At 34.6% G+C, this 14197-nt stretch overlaps 1 pseudogene across 4 annotated transcripts in view; it reads right to left on the bottom strand.

Moving 5' to 3' along the window:
* LOC311439799 (heparan sulfate glucosamine 3-O-sulfotransferase 1 pseudogene) overlaps positions 1 to 14197 on the bottom strand; it is a 163531-nt pseudogene that overhangs the window by 104886 nt on the left and 44448 nt on the right. The window contains exons 4-6 of one of the 4 annotated variants that reach the window (XR_014698916.1): positions 11130 to 11241; positions 4371 to 4529; positions 146 to 409 (exon numbers count right to left, since the gene is read on the bottom strand). The product of XR_014698916.1 is annotated as a heparan sulfate glucosamine 3-O-sulfotransferase 1 pseudogene (transcript). Of the gene's footprint in view, positions 1 to 145; positions 410 to 3838; positions 4530 to 5654; positions 5825 to 11129; positions 11242 to 14197 lie in introns of those variants that run through there. The other 3 variants (XR_014698918.1, XR_014698920.1, XR_014698919.1) reach the window with 3 other exon arrangements.

The following is a 14197-nucleotide window of genomic DNA, read 5'->3' as shown; positions in this document are numbered from 1 at the left end:
TGTCTGTACTATTTGGTGAGGAGTTCACCAAAAATTCAGAACACTTAGTTAAGCTCCTCCTTCTTGTCAATCTGTCATTGTTTCCTCTTCACCTATACTAGTAATGAAAGTTTCAGGTGCAAGGGTAAAAAACACAACCCAAGCCTTTACTTATATGCATGTTTATTTCTTACTTCCAAACCACTTCTGCAACCAAGCACTCACCCTTCAACAAAAGCACTAATGTTGCTTCAGCACTTAACATAAAATATTACAGTCCATCAAATCAGTCTACAACAAAAATTGGTGTTTCATAAACAGAACTTGTAGAGCATGCTGATTCTGTATACACCATTTATTTCTACTGATGACTTTCCATAACTCACTTCCAGGTCTGCTTTGCTCCATCGCTCCTGAGTTATGAGGACACCTATAACTCATGGAAATAAATGATATATCAGGAGTTATCTTTTTGTAAAACATTGTGTTAAATATATTAACTTGTATCATTTGGATTTTTTCCTCAGGAGAGGATATAAATTTACGACATAACAACACAGTGCTTTTTTTGTAGACTGGGTTAAAGTAACAATGAGGCATCTCCTGTGCTCCTATTTCTATCACTAAACATGTAAATAAACATTTATGTATGTAAATATGTAAATCAGTATTAGACTGTAATTTTAGATTTTTACAATATTGAACTCCAAAGGAACGTACATCAAGAAATCTCTTATTGAACTGGAAAAAATTGCTTCCCAAAGCATTTTTCCTAAACAACCTTGAAAATGGAATAGAATAGGAATAGAATAAGAATAGAATAGGAATAGTTCAGTTGGAAGGGATCTTAAATATATCTTTTCCAACTGCCTGAGGCTATTGAGGCAGGAGACCTTTTCTCCATTAACACTAGTGACAGGACCCGCGGGAACGGGGTTAAGCTGAGGCAGGGGAAATTTAGGCTGGACGTCAGGAGGGGGTTCTTCACAGAGAGGGTGGTTGCACACTGGAACAGGCTCCCCAGGGAAGTGGTCACTGCACCGAGCCTGTCTGAATTTAAGAAGAGATTGGACTGTGAACTTAGGCACATGGTCTGAACTTTTGGGTAGACCTGTGCGGTGTCGAGAGTTGGACTTGATGATCCTTAAGGGTCCCTTCCAACTCAGGATATTCTATGATTCTATGATTCTATGATTCTATTTATTTATTTACTTTAGAGACACTATTAAATGTGCCAAACACTATTAGGTTGCCATCTCATAAACTAAATAACATGGTATTTACATGCCCTGCAACTAACCTTCGGTCCTACCCAGGCAAAAATTTGAATTTTCTAATAAATCTGTTACAGCAATTAGACCAGATGTCTCAGGTCATTATGTTGATCTTGAATGCAATTTATGATCCTGGGTCACTTTCTGTTGTCTCATAATTCAACTCAAGTAACCTCTGGATGACCACAATTTCTGAGTGCCAACATAACAGGAAGATTGATGAGAGTAAGAAGGATAGGTAAGTACTGTGCCTGTATGGTGGGTGTTGCTTTTGCTTTTTCCCATTGCAGGATCCCAGTTCAAAAGCCAACCCACAATTCACAAAGGGTGCACAGCAATGTAGGTAACAGGGAAATAGCCTATCTCAGAGTTTTAAAAACTTATTTAATGATAAGGTTTGACCTCCAAATCCCCATAACTCTATCTATCAAACCCTACGTAGCTGATCTCAGCTGATGTGATAGTGAAAGGAAAAATAGGTTGGTGCTGAGGTGACTTCTGTCCAAATCAGATCTTATAAATAAAATTTCTTGAATTTTTCCGGTGAAGATGAGAGAAGAGAGTTTAATCGTTTTTGTAAAAAAAAAAAAAAAAAAAAAAAAAACACCCTTTATTTGAGAAGACAGCATATTTGTCTAATTATTTAGGCAAAGTACTAGATAAAGCATCAAGAATGATAAAAACTAAAAACAAAACTGATTTCTATCAAGTTATTCATTTTTAATTGCTTTACAAATAGTAATTATTACTTAAAGACTGTTTTTCAAAGACTGTCATTAATAATGGCACAGAGCATCAATATATAGTGCTAAAACTCTCACCATTTTTTTTGTCCTTGATTTCATAGTAGATTTTTGAAGGATGCTTAGACATTGTTAATTTCTTTATGTAGAAGAAAAGTATAATTTCAAAAACAGCAAAACTCTATTCACTGGTAGTGTACATAAAGCCAGCTAAGATCTGTAAGGTGTAAAGGAGTTTTGGTTACATTTCTAGTTCTTTTCCTAAATAAATTTCTTGAATAACATTGCTTATAGCAATGTTAATCAGATAGTGAGTTATCTGAAGAATTCTGAAGGCAAATATTAGAACTACTATTAATACTATTAACTTGGTGAAATAGAAAAGTGTCATTTTCATTGTGCTAGTATTCCTCTCTTGAGAGGAGAATCAGGAATAATGGGCTTCTGTCTTTCAGCAAAGAATGAAGCTCTGGACAGAGTGGAGGCTTTCACTCCTGGGACAAAAGTCTATTTTTGTTATGTATGCTTGCAGCCAGATTTCATTCCACACACTAACCTTTCTGTAAACAGAAAAGCAATTATTCTCACTGGAGGAAAAGGATTTGGGGGTAATGTTTCTGCTGATTTACTGGGGGTGTAAACTGCATGTGGTTACATCTTTAGCATGCAAGGAACATTTCTGGGTGACCACAGTGCAGGGAGGAGAATGCAGGTGGCACTTCTGTGATGCCCAATCATGTAAGCTGCCTTGTTAGCTATTGTAAGTTGTGTAGACTGTTTCATAGCCTGTGAAAGTTGTAGACAAAAGGGCAAGTAGCTGACTTTTCAATTCACTCCTTGCTCTTTCCTTTCTCCTTCTTTTTCTCCCCATTTGAACTGTAAAGCATTTGATCTATGGTTCATGTACCTTTTGAGGCTGTTTCACCATACAAAACATAAAATTTCACGACAATCAGAAGAGAACCACAAGTTTCTTTTTATATATTGGAAAACACTCCCTTTCATTCTTATCATTTGGGTCAGATGTCACCTACATCTTTCCACATAATTAGCAATGAGAGATAGCATTGAAAAACTAAGTAGGTAGGAAGTATTTCAGAACATGCCTCTAAGGGATAGCAATAATTTAATAAGGGATAACTAGCATAGTACAGCACAGGGAAAATTCTACCCATCTAACTTTGTGGATATTATAGTGGAACTTACAGATTTTAACAGCAGATGATATTACTTATTTATATTTTTTAGAAAGCCTTTGATGAAGTTCCTAATGACAGACACCTATTAACTATAGAGTTCTAGAGTCAGACACTGAGAATCTGTTAGTAATCTAATTAAAACATACTAAAACACCAAGTGATTTAGCTCACTGGACAGAGTTCTTGTTCCAGTAAGGTCAATGTTCAAGACTCTTTTTTAAGCAAACATACAAAAGCAGAGGAATTTTCCCTCACCTAAATTTAGTCATAGTTAAAACAGGCTTAGTTTTTTGCCTAGAATTCCTCTGTAGGTATCTAAGATGGAAGGGATGAACCTTCTGGCAGCTCCTATTTGTCTCTAGTGATTATCGTAGAAGTCTTGGTGACTAACAGAGTGACAAATAACTTTTAAATGGCTGAATTAAATCAGACAATGAACCCAGGGTTGCAAACTCTTCCTTAGATAAATACTCATCAGTTATTCAACAGTCAATTAGTCAAATTAAAATCAATAATCAATAATACAGGAAATCAATAGGGATAGTTGTTTGTATCTGCCACCTTCACATTCGGGGATGTGTATGACACTAGCTCAAAAAAAAAACAAAAACAAAAACAATAACGTACATACTGCAAAATGCAGTTGAATTTAAATAGAATTATTTAGGTGAACAAACAGTATACTTAACATTTAACAAGGTAGAACATATTCCACTAATACTTGAATACATCTGAATTTAAAGGAAGTAAGCATACTCCCCTCTTTTGTTACACAAAAAATATATTTACTTTCAAGAATTAGGTAGTTCTAGGAAGAAAAGAATTTGTTTATTCCTTTCTTCAAAAAAGAAAGGAATATATTAAAAAAATAAGAAAAATGCCTATATAAAATAAAAAAAATAATTGTATCACAGTTCTAAGAAACAACATCTCAATGTTTTCTGTAAACTGTATAATAAGCACAGAAGAAAAATTATCTTGGGCCACGTCACAGTTTACATAGTGCTTTATAGATCACCCTGGGCAGTACAGTGCAAATAAACAAATTCTGATTCTAGAACATCTTGTCTTGAATAATCTACCAGGTTTTGACCAATCTAAAATTTGTTTTTAAAAAAGTTAGATTGCAAAACAAGGAAAAATTTATTGAACGGAGATCAAAAACATATACATACTCTTCAAAAAATTGGAATCCTTTATGGAAAGTACAAACACAGCAACTACATTCAAAGTTGTGCAAATTACTGTTTTTCATTGCAGGGAAAGAAACTGTTCTTCAGAATCCTTCTGTAAAAATGATTATTGGTTCTGTCCATTTTGTATTTAACTTGAATCTGAAAAAAAAAAAAAATAAAAATAAATAAAGAAAGAAGGCAAGTACCACAATACAGAGAACAGACAGAACATCCTGATCTCAGAGAGACGCATGATTTCTTCTGTGATCCATATTCACTGGTGGATGACATCTATACCATCTCATGAAAATGGTTTGATTCTATTGATAAATTTACTAATCATTGATAAAAGTAGTATTTTAAAATTTATCAAAGGAAAAAATGATAACCATCCTGGAAGTGTACGTTGAAAACTTGTAGTTCCATACAGTATCACAAGAAATCGAGACATACAAAGTTATATTTAGAATGAAAAGATGATCCAAAGCCCTTCTGAATTACCAGTAGAATATTCTGTTATTTTCAAAACTCTAATTTATTTACATGTATCCTCTTGTAATTTTTTTGTTATGACAGGAAGAAACTTCAAAAGATGAGAGTCACCAGTCATGATTCAAAGATGAAGTTTACAGCTGTAAATTCAGGTGTATTTGTGGACACTTTCCTTTTACATTCCAAACTATTTCATTTTTTTTCCACTCAGTTTTACTTCACATTTCTGAATATCCAAATTACCAAAAAGCTCACTAGGATCATTATCAGCAAAAGCAAATTTCCAAATATGCAAGCCAATCTTATGTCTAGGCAATGATCTGACAAAACTGTCTGAACATCAACATTCTCATAGCAAAAGCAGTCCTATAAACGGTTAAGCAAATAAACCATTCTGTGACACCTCTAATTCAGTTCTATTATTTGGTGAGGTTTCAAATTATATTGAAAAACACCTAATGGCAGTGTGCTACTGACAGGGACATCTCTAGCTGCACTTTTTCCCTCCTTGGCCTAATATTCATATCCCTTCTATCCAGTCTGTTCAGTACTATGCAGGGAGTAACCCTGCAATGAATTTAATACGAAAAAAAGCCCCCAAACCATTTTATTTCTATCAGATCTCCAAGTTGTGTGGGACGCAACGAGAAAGGACTGTATTTGGGGAAGGCCTATTGATTGGTAGGTGCATCCATTAAATGCTTCCTATCATTCCTCAGAGAGGATTAATTTTTCCCAATGTTAATATTTAGATATACAAAGGGATTTGGGCATTTAAATTTTTGCTGATACCTGCCATCACCTGCTGAGCATCTTTCAACTCTCATTGAAGTCGATGTGAGATGAAGAAACTCAGTACTCCACAAGGCAAAACTCCCAATGAGCCAAAGGCTGAGATTTGAGACTTTAGAAACAGCAGGACTTACAGGCTCTAGCTGCTCTGATTTCATCACAAGTTTTGCCTGAGTTAGGGAGAAACAGGATGAATTGGTAAGCACATCCTCTGAGACACTGAACACCTGCATCTCCTTGTAAACTTGAGCCTTGTTGAAACACCACATATTATTTATGCTTCCTTACAACGTATACATTGGCAAACAGGAAAAAATAAATAGAATTCAATAAATAATATTAAAAATATAAAATTAAATTAATAAAATTTAATAAATAAAAAACCGTGAACCTTTGATGTTTGAATAGATAGGCAGGATCTGTGAAGAGGTATTTGTATGAATATCTGTGTAAACACAGGTTTATGTAGAGAGAGAAGCAGGTAACAGGAAATAATGGGAAAAAACTTTTTGACTAACTTTATTAGCAAACTAAACACATGCTGTTACTTTTATGGAAGCATATCCACAAACTAATGAGATCTAGCACATTATTACACAACACCCCAAGACTGCTGAGAGTTTGCAAAATAAATTAAGATGCCAAACTTACCTCCAAGGAATTTACAGTGTAATTTTAGATATGACAGAGGCACAATGAGAGAGAAGAAAACTGAGGACAGGAATGATAACTCTTAGATGGTGTCATGGTGTGAATGTTTTGATTATATTTAAAGTATCTGAAGCAATTGTTACGTCCTTTCTCCTCTAGCTCTTTTAATGCTGCCCCTCATCTTTGACTGACACTGTTCATTCAGTATGCACATACAACTGAAATAGGATGTTTTTGCTGTATATACTCAAACTAGTGATCCAATTGCCTTCAGACTCATTGTTTTGATGTCTGTCTGGTTGTTTTTCGTTCAAAATTACATGTAGAACTCATACATCAGCATATCATGAGTATAATTATTAAGGAAAACTAGTGAAAAGTTTAGCATATAGATGTACTATGTAGGGTTTAAAAACTCTGACTGCATAACATAGGATTCACAACAAATATATTAGTCACTATCGATTTTCAGAACATTTAAAATTTGGCATTATTAGCTCTTAAATAACAATTCAAAGAAAAGTTAGAAAGTCCAAAGCCATTTTAACCAAAGTCAAGGAAAGCATGGAAATTCTCTGTACCACTGTAAGACAATTTGCAAATGCTAAATGAAAATTATTACACTTCTGGTAATCTGGTAACAACACATAATAAATAACTTAAAGGAATTAAACTTCTTGTTAGCAATTTTAATTGCAAAGACATTATTGACATTAAAATAGAAACTATTATTAGTCCTGGTAGGGTGTTTTTATTTATTTATTTATTTTCCTCCCAAGAACACGAATGAGAGAAGTCCTTTGAAAACAGTAGTTGCTCCTTTGCCAAAGCAGCCAGGTAATTTCATCCTAGGAAATTTCATGTATTATTGTTAGAGTTTTTTTGGTTGGCTGTGAAAACACTGCAGTCCTATTCTGAAATCTGATGCCTCTGAAAATGCTTTCAGCTAGTATCACCTATTAATCACTTGCATTAGAACTGACACTTTCTGATGAAATTCTGAACGAAAGATTTTACTTATTAACCTGGATTGCCTTAGACTATGCCTTAAGAACGGTCCATGACACTAAAGCGATATTTTGATTCAACCAGGATTTAACAAAGATACATGCTCTGTTAGTGAGTTCTGTGATTTGTGTAGAACAACTTTATTTAATTCGACTTTACTGCATTGCTTTCATGCTCTTAAAGCATTACAAATTTCAAAAGGCATATTATTTAACAATATGTATAAGTAAGCTTTTAAGCAAAGGCTTGACATTTCCAACAAGAGCCAACATCAGTCCCGAAAAAAAAAAAAAAAAAGTCTAAAAACAAAACAAAAGCTTGTAAGCTTTGCAGATCTGGTGAATTTACCTTGGAAGGAAAGTTTCTGAGCCACCTGCTGAAATTCTTAAAATAACTATCATATCACCATGAAATAAACCTAAACATGGTGCTTCCAAATCACACAGGACCTTCTAAGGCTAATTGACTCCTGATACTTCAGTTGAAAATTTCCATTTGATTTATAGAACAGAAATAGGAAAGTCCACTTATGTAAGCTGCTGCATTCTTTTGTTTCTTTTAATATCATTATGTAGGTCTTCATATCGCAATAGAAAAGGCAAAACTACAGATAAATGTTAGGGGTAAACAAAAGTAAAGTACAGAATCTCCTCCCAGACCAGATTCAAGAAGCAAACTAGGTAAAATATTCTCAGAGTATCTGGGTATCTAAAGCGACCATTAGAAACAAAGGATAAGAATGTTTCAGAGGTGCCAGTACTCCCTACCCAACACCTATGTTTTTTGAACATTTGGCAATTTAATCTCCCCCTGTAGAGACATGAAAATAACTCAATGTCATCATCCCACTAATAAAAATCAAAATCAAACAAATTCTAGACCTATTCAAAATGTCACCTAATTTTAGAAACCAACCATCATAAACAACCCTATCCAGAAATGAACTACAGTTGAGAAACAAATAACAAAATTCTTAGACAGCAAAGCAGTAACTACATCCAGATCCAAATTTAGTAACTTCATCCCCTTTCTTAGATAAAGAGATAAATACAGGACTACTTAGAGCTGAATTATTTGTCAGAGTTTATGTTGCTCCCCCACACCTTCCTGAGATCTTACTACTGAAGTACAATGCTGGCATTTGTAATTCAGATGTCAGTATCCTTTCTAGAGAACTGCATCTGTGTAGGAGTGAATGTTTTCAGAAAGGCATTCTAAAATTTTCTTACTTTAAAATTCTAAGTTTCTAACATTCCCTATACTTTAAAATTGTTTGCTAGCATAAAATTAAATGGTTCAAATCAGTAATCTATCAAGTGGACTTGGCAGGTTTAGCATTTAGAAAAAAGGTTAATAGCTGAAAAATTGAAGTTTAAAAAGGATTTTCTTATGTATGTCAGTGAAGACATCTTTTCATAAAGATTTTTATGAATAGTAACCTATAAATATATCCAAACATTAAAATGCATTACCAGTATACCATGGTGCATTGTAGAGCTGCTGCTTAGAGCAGCTTTAGGATATTTAATAGTGATATGTAATAATGGAACCTCTTCTGATGCAGCAGGTTGGTTCAGGCTTACAGAGGAATATTAAACACTGTTCTTTTTAATGAACATCTATTTCCTATATTTTATGGGGTTTGTTCAGCCTAGAGAAGGGAAGGCTCTGGAGAAAACTTAGAGTGGCTTTCTAGTATTTAAAGGGGGCCTACAAGAAAGGTGGGAAGAGACTATCAGGGAGTGTAGCAACAGGACAAGGCATAATGTTTTTAAGCTAAAAGAGGTATATTTACATTACATGTTAAGAAGATATTCTGTGAGAGTGGTGAGGCACTGAAACAGATTGCCCAAGAAGCTGTGGGTGTCCTGTGCCTGGAAGTGTTCAAGGCCAGGTTGGCTGGGGCTTTGAGCAACCTGCTCCAGTGGAAGGTGCCCCTGCCCATGGCCGGGGTGTTGGAACTAGAAGATTTGTAAGGTCCAACCCACAGCATTCTATGATACTATGATTTCATAATGCAAGATGATTACATTTTCTACTAAAACTGAGAGGAGGAAATGACAAAAATTTGGCCAAGCCAAATCCCCTGAAAATAATAATAGAATCATAGTATAACCTGAGTTGGTAGGGACCCACAAGGGTTAATGTGTCCAACTCCTGGCTCCACAAAAGACTACCTCAAAATTCAAACTGTGCGTCTGAGAGCATTGTCCAAATGTTGTCTGAATTCTGACTGTGGTGACCACTTCCCTGGGGAGCCTGTTCCAGTGGCCAACCACCCTCTCAGTGAAGAACCTTTCCCTAACACCCAGCCTGACCCTCCCCTGTCCCAGCTCTATGCCATTCCCTCAGGTCCTTTCTCTGTCACCAGAGAGCAGAGTTCTGTGCCTGCCCCTCCTCTCTCTTCTTGAGGAAGCTGCAGACCACTATGAGGTCTCTCCTTAGTCTGCTCTTTTTCTACGCCGACCAAACCAAGTGACCCCAGTCACTCCTCATACATCTTTCCCTCACCATCTTTGTAGTCACTCTAGTAAGCTACAACCTATTACTTTCAATATATTCTATATTAGATTATTTAAACATCTTTGGTGAAAAGAAGATTAAAGATAGCACAGGATAAAAAAAAAATCCACAGGAGTTTATAATAAAAACAGAAAATATCTAATGGGTACTGACAGGAATGTACACTTAACAGCAGTGACTCCTGATAATTGCTCATTGTTTACAAAATATCCAGAAATATGAGCTGCTCATTTTTTCTTTAATCCACAGGATTCACGTACGAGACCTAACCTTTAAGCACATGAATATATATACTTTGTGTGTATATACACATATAATACATATACTTCAATGCATAATAACACTTCAGTTGTCATCTAGCCCCATAATACAGTACTAATGCCATTGCCACTAACCTCTGCACTAAATTAGAAAAGGCCTCAACACTGAGGCTTGCCAGTCTTTCTGTCTGAACTTTTCTTCCCCTATCTGCAGCTGTCTTTTACTTGTGACAAGTAAAAAATGAAAGTCGTGTTTAGTTGTGACTGCAATTTCTCCAGTTTACTGTGTATAGCTAATTTGTCTGTTTTTTATCTTTGTGTGACAGTACTGTTTTACATATATAGTCATAACAAACAGTTAATCTATGTAGAATGAAATATTAAACAAAAAGTTAAAAGGTATAAAAAGAAATCTCACTGTATTTACAGGCTTCTAGAGTATATAAGGCTGAAGATTACACATCATCATTCTATTACTTCTAGTCCAGCTTTTTACTTCTAGCTCTGTTTGAAAGTGATGGGGTGACTGACAGATCAAATAAGCACTTCCAAGCAAAAACTGGCATAAATTTTAATTATCTTGGAGAAAAATTTTCTCATTGTTATGTCACCACTAAAATAAAGGGATAGATATTCTTTGTGATAGGTTAAAAATGGAAGGCAGACAAAGAAGATAGAAGATCAATAAAGAAATCAGTAACATTAACAAGAAGTTAATACGAGACCTTTGCATGCTGGTAAGCTTCTAAAAATACCATTTTCAGGTGATGGACAGAAAGCGTTAGATAAGGTAAAAGGAAAGGATGGGAAAATATAAAATCAGATATATTGTTAATTATATAGGTATTTTGCAATAAGAAGGGAAAGAAACAGAAAACAACTTAAGTGTAAGCTACAAATAAATGTACATAAAAGAGGGAGAAGGGAAGGGATTATCTAAGTGAGAACCCTTTCTAGTGAACTCAATTGTTATGATCTTAGACTTCTGCCAGAATCAGCATAAGCCCCTGCTCTTAAGAATGAAATTGCTGACCTTGACTCAGCTGTGATTAGTTTGAAATCCAAAGCAAGCAAGACAGGACAGTGACAGGACATCAGTTCAGTGTTCTGGTCTCTTCAGTGGTTTTCCTCTGAATACGTGAATTCTGTAAATAGAAATTCAGAAATAGGTTGCTCACCTCCAAAGCACTCTCTGTAGAGTTGGACCATATTATCTGAGAGTTCATCTGTTTTTGTAAGTATACATACATAGTAAAATAAGTGATGTTTCGATAATCCTTGAGACATAAAAAAAAAAGAAAGGTTATAAAGTGAAATAGTGTAGATTTGCCACCTCTGATTTGGAAGTAGTAGATAATCACTCAACACTACGAGAGTAACATGAAAATCCAGTGCCTTTTTGAAGATAATTTCATTTCAACATAAACTTCAACATTTGAAGATAATTACATTTCAACAGTACAACAGGTACACACCACAGCCATACCAATAGGTCTGACCTACTGATCATTCAGGGAAAGTTTATTGCCTGGAGTGTACCATAGCTGCTAACTGGCTGTTTTATGCAGGTTGGGTTCCTACAGAAAGGTCATGTGAGAAGAGTATGGTATGCCCTGAGCTTATCTAAACAAGCAGGTAAACTATAATGGATGTCTGCACTAGCAGCCAAATGCTACTGGAAACAGCAGTTTTGATACTAACCAAGTGACTTGGATGTAGCACGTTTTATACTCTCTCTTCTGAAGAAAAATATATATATTTATATTTAGTCACAATTAACAATGAATTTTAGAGGCATCTTTATATGAATTTAAAATCGTGCACATTGTGTGACTAACTGGTTTTGCTAGTAGAAATCTGTGAATTATAGAATTCAGTCAAAGTTACTGAATGACAAAGTAATTACAAAAATAATCCAAAGGCACTTTCAGGAGTGAAAGCCTTTATTTTTATGGCAAAAATAGTTCCTCCAAAATATTGATCCAGTATGAAACTGAAACACTGCAGTGTGAATAGCAGATAGGTAATTCACAACAAAATTCAGGCAACCTATTGAAATGATAACATAGAAAGTACACAAAAATAAGTGTTTGGGGTATCATTTAAAACACATTTGGAGTGTCATTTTAAATGCCTGGTTTAAATCACAGATAAAATTGGGAATGAATACTTAGCAGAAAATTAACTTGTCTATATTTGTAGCATTTATTGGTCCATGAATATAAAGATGTACAACATCTTGCAGCATTTAATGTATAAAGCCTGTAGCCAAGTATATCTTGCACATAACAGACAATACTGGTGATTTCACATCCTTGTAACTTCTAAATCAAATGTTATTTCTTTAAAATACTGTATTGGGAAAAGCTTGAATTGTGTAGCAAACCTAGTCCATTTATTTTGACTCTTCTTTTCAGTTATAAGCTACTATTTTTATGTCCTCCAATATTTAAACATTGCAGTATAATCTAATTCTTTTATCTTGCCTTTTTCCTACATTTTTCTCAGGTGGTATTAACTCTCACATATTCTGGGTTGAAAAGAATAAGATCTATACTGTTTCACTACCAGACTGAGAAAAGTGTCTTTGTGTACTCCAGGTCCTTGGCTAATAAGTTAATTGTTCAAAAGTTGTTAGGTAGAATATGATGACATGGAACACATGGCCACAAACAGTACTCTTAGGCGTAGCCATTTGACTGAATTCAAAAAAGCTATGCCAATTGAAACAAAACTGTGATTTTGATACAAAGGGATAAAGATGGAAGTTCAGGATAGCACTTGCCATTGGTATTCATTACAATTAACTAGAATAATTTTCCCCACCATAAAATTGAATACCTTTCCATAGGTATTACATACAATATAGTATAGAGTTCATTTCATATAGAAATCAAATCTGAATTATTTGAATATTGGTAGAGTAGTCAGTGGAACAGCAATGCAGGCTATATGCTAAAGCTAAGTCAATAGAATTAAAAACCAGAGGTGGGTGAGCTGGGAATTTATGCTCATATAACACTTCCTGTCATTTCAAGTTGCAAATAACCAAATGAATTTTCACAGGCAATTAGTTGTTAGAAATACCTGTGAAAGCAAGTCTACTCCCAGTGTCTCTAAGTAATTTAGACCAGCAGGTGTTGAGGAAGCAGTACATCTTCAATAATAAACAAAAAAGTTTCATGTTACCATTGGTAAGACCAAAAGAAATTCATTTCAGGAGGATAAGCCTATTGTTTCTATGTTATATTTAGCCAAAAACAAAACAAAACAGAAAAAAGAAGCAACACAAACAAACAAACAGGCAAACAAAAAAAAACTACAAAAGCTACACAGAAGTCACAACACACTTTGGAGCTTTGTAAACTGTTCTCCTCAATTGGAAAAAACTATTTCAAAATGCAGTACTACAAGTGTTAATTACACCATAAAAAAAGTAACCCAATAACACACACAACTTTATTGCAAGACCCGTAAACCATTAGAATATGATTCTGATTTGTGTCTTTCAGTGTAGGAAAGTAAAAAGCCTAGAATATTTAATTGAAAATTGCAAAGTGGCATGGAGGTGTCACATAACAGTGAAAAAATGATGAAAAATACACTTTTAGTCATACACTTGCATTTAAACATACGTGTACTTGCATATAGAACTTTTATAAGATGAGGACTGTTATGATCTTGTGGACTGGGAAATAGCAGATACATAGCAACATTCTTAAGTAATCCCGCTTTCTGTTATACTACATATTTTAAAGGAGAATGGCACTTCAGTGTGCATCTACAAGATATCTGTTATTCTGGGGTGACTGGACTCGAAATTCTATGATTCTATGTTAGTCAAAATCCAGAATTGTGCCAAGAAATCTTTATGTCTCATGTTTAAGTACAGAAATATTGGGGGGGGAGGGGGAATCAGGCTTATCTCAAGGTACAAAGTTTATTCTCTAAAATCAGCCACTCTCCAAAGATGAAAATGAGTTGTTAAGAGAATCTAGATCTGCTAAAAATATATCTAGCTGAATAATATCCATCAAATAATTTATGACAAAATGGTTGCTGTATTATTTGACAAATTTTATAAACGTTATTCAATTTTGT

Source organism: Aythya ferina, assembly GCF_964211825.1.
Source record: "Aythya ferina genome assembly, chromosome: 7".
NCBI lineage: Eukaryota > Metazoa > Chordata > Aves > Anseriformes > Anatidae > Aythya > Aythya ferina.
Note: the sequence above shows the minus strand (reverse complement) of the source record. Positions and strands in the feature narration are given on the sequence as shown.